Below are 7,550 nucleotides of genomic sequence, written 5' to 3' on the forward strand. Positions count from 1 at the left end.
GTCAACCCAAATAAGGCTCTATTTCCAGTCAAGTTCTTCCCTCCAGTTCCTTCTCCCAATTAAAGCGTGTCCTTAGTTCATCTTTGTGTAATTACAATAACCACATGGGAATCACAGATTATTCAAAAACCATTCATTCTAAAGAACAACCTTCAAATGTGAAAAATACCAGAGTTACCTGATGTTTCTTCCCCCCAATTCTTATATTATTCCTCAATCTTCTCTGCCAATTTTTCAGGATTTGAGATGTAATCTGTAGCATGCTGATGAAGCATCATTTATTCAGTTGATAAGTGTCCAAGTGCCTGGTTGCTTATCCCCAGTCCTCATGGGCACCAGGTTCCCAGTCTCAGTACCTTACTTGCCAATCCATACATCCTCTTCCTTAGACTCTCACCTTGCTCACATTTCCTGAGCTGTTTGAGATTACACGCATGCCCATCTCTCCCTAACTCACCCCTAGGCAGGTTCCATTTCCTTGGCGGCAGTTTCCATATTTGTCATTTTATAAAACGTTATTTACTGTCTGTCACTTTTGCTACAGAGGGAGCTCCTCCAGGGAAGGAAGTGTGTGTGTCTTGCCCATGCTCTGTCCACATCCTAGACCTCAGTACGTTGCAAACCTGTTCTGGATCAGTAAGTAAACATTGAGTGTGTGCTCTCATTTCCCCCACTCACCATAAAGCCTGAATTCTTTACAAATTGCCCCAGACAGAATTCAAAGTTACAGAATATTACAGAATTTGAAACAGAGCCAACAGATTTTATCATAGCTTTAGCAATAAAGTCAGCAGAACTTTAGCTTCAAAAAACTATCTTTTGATTCAATTCAGCGTGTTTGATGATGATACTCTCTCTATCCAGAACTATTGTCAAGAGCAAAGTTAGTTGTTAAGAGCTTCTCTATGCAAAGACACCCATTGCTTGTCTCTAGCTTCAAAAAACTATCTTTTGATTCAATTCAGCATGTTTGATGATGTTACTCTAACTCTCTATCCAGAACTATTGTCAAGAGCAAAGTTAATTGTAAGAGCTTCTCTATGCAAAGACACCCATTGCTTGTCTAAGAAACAGAAAGGGGACTCTTTACTCCGGAGGCAGAAAAAAGAACCTTGTCTGGGAAAATTACACACAGATAGTCCCAGAAACAAATGAGAAGATGTATGTCTTTTCTGTTCAATGTCTGACGAGCAAGGCAGCCAAAGCCGGTCTCTGGGAGCCCAGAGCACTAACTTGGCTGAAATACACGGAGCCAGTGAAAGGTAGGAAGTCACGCCTGCAGTAAGGCTTCTAACAACACCAAGCTGTCTCAATCAATGGATACAAGAAAAGTGAATGTTGCTAAGTTTTTCCATTTTTATAAATTTGTATTTTTAATAAGATGTAGGTTATAATTCAGTAAGAGAATTTACCAAAGAGACTATTTTAAATACCAAAGACTTTACCCTATATTCTAAAGTCACCTGCTAGTTGATGCTCACCTAGCTTTATAGGTACAGTCTTGGACTTATATATCAAAACCATAACATTCAAGTTCGACAGTGGTAAAGGCTACAGCTGCCAGAAGCCCTTCCAGGAGATCTACTTCCTCAGATGGATTGCTGCTCACCTCACTGACCATAGGAGTGGGGTTTCTCTCTGTTTGTAGGATAAGCAAAATCCCCGGAAATGAAGGGAGAGTAAATTGCTGCTAATGTAGAAACTCTCCCTAGAACCGTCCGCAAGCACGCTACACCCTCATGACCATCTGTCTGTGCAGCTATCCGTGTTATACGTGCCGCCTACTAGATGAAAATGTACAGCTCACTTGTCTTTCTGTCCCCAGATAATCCTTGGTGGGTGGTAGAAAGCCACACAAGGAGTGTCCTTCCAAGGAAAATGAGGCCAGTGAGGAGAACAGTGAGCTGGGGCCGGTATGCCAGGTCAACAAAAGAAGCTCGGGTTGGGCCTGCGGGAATATTGGAGATGTTTGCCCTGACTCTGAGGAGGAGCTGAAAACACGAGCTGGAGCAGCAGGAGAAGCCTGAAACATAGCACACAGGAACATGATGTGGGGCAGAGCAGGGAACTAGAAGCTTGGTTTCTAGGTGGGGATGGAGGAGGTCACCTCACCGGCTAGGTGGGAGCCCAAAGGAAGAGCTGCAGTCCGTGGGGAACAGGTCCCAGCTGTTGGAGACACCTGAGTGTTGGCTGCTATCTTTCCTCTCCCAGTTTTCACTTTTAACTATTCCTGCCTTTTTCCAAGCCGTTCCCAAAGAACCAATGGAAGAAGCACATTATCCAAAGTTATTTGTCCCGGTCCTGGTAACTTTAACTGATCTCAAGATTCCCAGTTTAGGATCCAGAGGTGGATGGTGCTAAATATGATGAAGTCAAGCAAAACATCCTCACTTCAGCTCCAAGCTGGGTTCATCTGCTTCCTTCGCCTCTGGGATGTATCATCCTCACTTTCATTTCCCTCACACTTCCCAACTTCCCCTCATCTCTGGGGTTGGGCAAAGCACTGGTCTCTTGTCTTCAGTACAGCAGGTGGGGGCACACACAGGGCCTGGGTCTGGAAAGCTGGGTCCCGTATTCCACCCTGAGGAACTACTGAAGCTGTTGAAATAGGGAATGGTGTGATCATACAGTGACATTAAGAGTGGATGAAGGATTCTACAGAGGTCAGGGTGGTGGCTGGATGACTAATCAGGTAGAGCAGGTTGACCAGTACTCCAGAAGGTGCCAATGGCAGCAGGGATGGAGAGTAATGAGCCTGCAAGCGATAGATGAAGGGATCAGCACACACCTTCTTTTGGAATTTTCAGTTCTATAAGATTACTACACTAAGTACTTTATGTCTTAATATTACCAGTGCCTCGGTGGTCCCAAGAGGTATAATGTCATCACTGGAAGTGTTTCCTAAATACCTGTCACCAAAAGATAAGGTCCTTTGGGGGCTCTGGGGATCATGAGAGCTTGAAAGGTTCTCAGCCTGGCTGGCGAGCTCTCAACTTCTCCGTGGAGCCTGGGTGTCAACAGCGGCATTTAAAGATCTCTTCTTTAAACGCAATTGTGTTTCGTTGCCTACTGAGTTTAGGTAGCCAAGGAGATTTACAGGAGAGAAAAAAACAAGCGTGGAGCTGTGCTGCGTGTGCTGTGATGTCCCTGGGATGCAGGGCCAGCACGTCTTGTTCACTGAAGAGAGCACGTGTTTAATGGAAGTGCCAGCCATGGCGGGGCTTAGTGGCTCTCCTCGCACCTGACTTGTTAAGCTAGGGATATTAGCCATCCCGAAGCCTGTGGACTCCCACGCGAGTCAGGTGCGAGGGATTTTAATGTCTTTTGTGAGCTCAGAGAGGATTCTCTGCCCACATTTCTCAAACACTGTCCTATGACAATTAAGTGCAGTAATGATGATGGTCACTATGGCTCACTACGTGCCAGTTCTGGGCCTGGTGTTTTGGAGGGTTATCCGTAAAACTGACACAGCTCCACAAGACAAGCACTTATTGCACTTACCTACCGCTGCTTAACACACTGTCCCAAAGCTCAGGGGCTTAAACCAAGAATTGGTTATTATTGTGTGAATGATAGTGTGGACAGGAATTTGGATAGAGCACATTCAGAAGAGCTCACTCTGCTACATGATGTCTGAGACCTCAGCTGGGTTGGCACGGGATAGCACTAGTGGCTGGGGCCGGAGGGGCTGGGGCTGCTGGGCATCTCCACACACAGACCTCCTGGCAGCTTAGGCTTCCTTGCATCATGGCAGCCTCAGGGTTGTCGACTGTTCAGGGCTCCAAGAATGACAGGAAGTGGGAGCTGCCTTGCTCTGGGGCCTGGGCCCTGGAACAATATCACTTCCTCTATGTTCTATCAGCCAAAGTAGTCACAGAAACTGCCCCCTGGGGCATGTTCAAGGGAGGGGACATGCCCTCCACCTCTCAATGGCAGAGATTTAACTGCCATTTTTAATTCACCTCATTATTACCCCTATTTTATAGAAGAAGAAACTGAGGCCAAGTAATTGAAGACACTGTGTTTCTTCCTATAAGAAACACAGCTGAGCCCTAGGCAATTTGGCTCACAGACTGAAGGATAGTGGGTTCGATTCTGGTCAAGGGCACATACCTGCATCGCAGGTTCCATCCAGCCAGGTTGGGGCGCTTGCGGGAGGCAACCAATGGATGTGTCTTCTCACATGGATGTTAATCTCCCTCTGTGTGTCTCTCCTCCTCCTTCTCACTCTCTCTAAAAATCAATGGAAAACTATCCTCAGGTGATAAGAAAGGAAAAAGAGAGAAGCACAGCTGAGGTTGGAAAGTATAAGTAACTATAGGTCTTTTCACTTTTCAGCACACAGCCCCGCTCTCCCAACATGTGACTGAACATTGGGTATAAATAAGATAAAACTTAGTGAGGGGCAAACTGCTTTTCTGACAGGACTTAGAATAAAACATAGCAAATCACTTTGCTACCACCTCTTCATACCGCGTTTCACTAGCTGGTGAGGCCCAATCCAAGGCACAGCTGTGGAGCCTACAGCTTGAGAGGTTGTTCAAGGTAAAGGAAGAGAAAAAACACAAATGAATAAAACCACCAACTTAAAAGAGAAATACCTGGCTCAGTGTAGGTTTCTTTCCCCAGAGGATACAATTATATTTATATTATGAAATAAGCCGAGTCCAATGGGAACCCCTTATTATTAGGTTTCCTCTTAAGAAGGAGTTATAAATGAAAACATAACTTGCTATTTTAGTATTTTGTTTTTCAAGGAAGAAAAACCTATTGCAAAAACAAATTTAAACAAGAAAAACCCATTTCAAGCACTTGTTTATTTTCTTATTTTCCAGGCTAAAACTGTCTCCTTTCATCTCTGATTTTGTTGGGTTCTGAGGAGAAGGGGGTTGTTTTTTCCCCCTTTTTCCAAATCTGGAAAGTCGCTTCTCAAATGTGAGCAGTACTAAATCCTTCCTTCTTGGAGACTGCAGTTCTGAATGCAAGCCCTCCCCGGCATAGCTGTGGGCCAAGAGCTCCGCGCAGTGGCGGGAAGGGGAAAGGCAGGGCAGAGTGGCGGGGCGTGGGGCCGCTGCAGGGTTTCATTGGGGATTTCAGAGGCTCCACTGGATTACGGTGATCATAGTTGCTCTCTGGATCTTTTATCTCTCTCTTCTAGCACGTGTGCTGCCATAGTGTTGCTATTCTATCTCCTCAGCTACATGAGAGTCTTCACAAAAAGTCTCCTGTAGCTGCTTTGCAATCCTAGTGTATTTTGTGTGCTTGACACTTTCATGTTTGAATAACGTCCATATCATAGACTGTGAGCACTTTCTTAGCTTCTTTATTAATATGTGTTCATTTCTAATCACACAAGTAGAAGTTGCACTTGAGTAAGAGACGTGTTCCTGAAGATTTTCAAACACAGCCCACACTTTGCCTGCATCTAGTCTTGAAAAAGGATGTGTGTTGGCTCACTTGCTAAGGGGTCACTCCACTGTGTCCTCACTGGCCCCAGTGCGCTCTCTAAAATAGGCCAGGCACACTCTGCCTCACCTACATATGCTTATCAGCAACGCTCCTTGGCCAGATGGCCCGTGGCCCAGGCCATCACTTCTGCAGCTCTTCATCTAATTGTCACCTACCCAGTGAGGTAACTGCCCACCCTCACACAGGCACCTCTTCCTCCAGCTCCTCTTCCTGCTTTACTTTCCCTGAAGCCTGGATACCACCTCGCATTCCATCTATGCTGACTTATTTCCTGCTTGTCTCTCACGCCCACCCGCACCCTCCCTGCCCTTGCATGTGAGCTGTGTGAGCACCAGGCAGGATTTCTGTCTGTTCTGTTCATGGCTGTAAGCTGAGCCTGGAATAGTGTCTGCTATGGAGAAGCCACTCCATGAGTATTTGTTGAATGAATGTCTAAAGAGTAAATAGTATAAGCCTAGTTCACAAGTTTTAACTCCTGACAGTTTCAAATTGTGCATTTCTTGAGGAATTTTTAATGTGAAAATGCATGTCATTATAAAAATTTCATTGATGAAGTCAGGCATTATTAATATTTTATGTTGTATTATTTCAAATTTGCATCATTTATATTTACACAAAATGCAAACACATGAATATATTCCCCTGGCAATAAAATTAAATGATTACAATTTAAGACTAAAGTCCTTTTTACAGGTATATCTGTAGGATACAGTTTTAAAAAGAACATTTATCTGTAAGTTGTCTAATAAAATAAACACTAGGACACTACTAAGCCAGTTCAGTACATTGTTTTCAACTTTCACTTGAAGATCACTGGCAGAGTAAGTTCTATATCTACTCTCTTCTTAAAAGTAATTGCATCAAAACAATCGTGTTGGTTAAAATGGATGTAAAGGAAACATGTTATTAAATATATCGATGAGCAGATCTTTCCAGCTTTACTGTATGCTGAACTCCTGGGCAATGATGCTTACCTTTGTGTGCAAAATAATGAGAGGTATCACTTTTATGTGGAAAATTCAGTTATGAAGGCAAAGGCTTCCAGAATCTGACTCTATAACCCAAAGTAGCAATCACTTCTGTTTGAGGGCTTGTGTCTGTAATAGCATGTGCATCTAGTGCCACCGTGTGTTTAGTAGAGAGAACTATAAAACCACAGGCAAAGACTAATGAATGCCATCAGTGCAATATGCTTATTACATCTGTTAGGGATGTTTCTTTCTCAATTAATTGTTAACTTATTTCAGTCATACCTAATAAACTCCCAAGTCTAGCTTTTCAATTATTAGCGAAATTTCAAAAACAATAATAGTGCACTGTGCACAGTAAAGTGCACTGTGATATATTTTTTTTCTATAAAAATACTTGAAAATCTATCATTGGTCCATGCAGCTAAGCAGAGACGTTATGTGAGTTGTTATTAAACTGCTACAAAACAGAGGTCATTTCTATGTCCATTTAAGTGGCTCAAGGGTAGATTTGGAATCAAATAGTTTTGGGTTCAAGTCCTGCCTTCCCATGTATGGGTTGTGAGACTTTTGGCAAGTTGCTTAGTTTCTCTGAGCCTCAGTGTCCTCATATGTGAAATGGAATAATAACAGTGCTTCGTAGGTGGCCCACATAATCCACTTAGCAGAGTTTCTGACAACTGCTAGTTGCTCACGAGTTGTTTGTCTCACAATTGCCAGGGAGCCCAGGATCAGGGTCTTAGCCACTGGCCCCCATCAGGAGCCTGGAGGGTCAGCGAGTTGAGCAGTGCTGGGTCCACTCCCAGCACCACCTTCCTCCCACTCCTCCCTGCTGAAGCAGAGGCGACCATGGCACTGTGCCTACCTTGAACTCTCTGCTTCGGTTTCAGTGATGCTATAGTCTTTGCTGTCCTGTGCGGAGAGGGAAGAGGACTGGCAAGTGTGGTGCAGCCCTGCTGGTCTTTCTTCATTTTCGCACACTCTCTTTCTTGCTCCGTGTTTGAAATTCTATTGAAAATATGAAGACTGTTTAAATGACCATTCGGTGAAAGGTTAAAGGAGGAGAGACTCAGGGAACCGTGGAGAAAGCCCAGCAAATAGGAGCAGTTGACA

The sequence above is a fragment of the Myotis brandtii genome, unplaced genomic scaffold (genome assembly GCF_000412655.1).
Source record: "Myotis brandtii unplaced genomic scaffold, ASM41265v1 scaffold240, whole genome shotgun sequence".
NCBI lineage: Eukaryota > Metazoa > Chordata > Mammalia > Chiroptera > Vespertilionidae > Myotis > Myotis brandtii.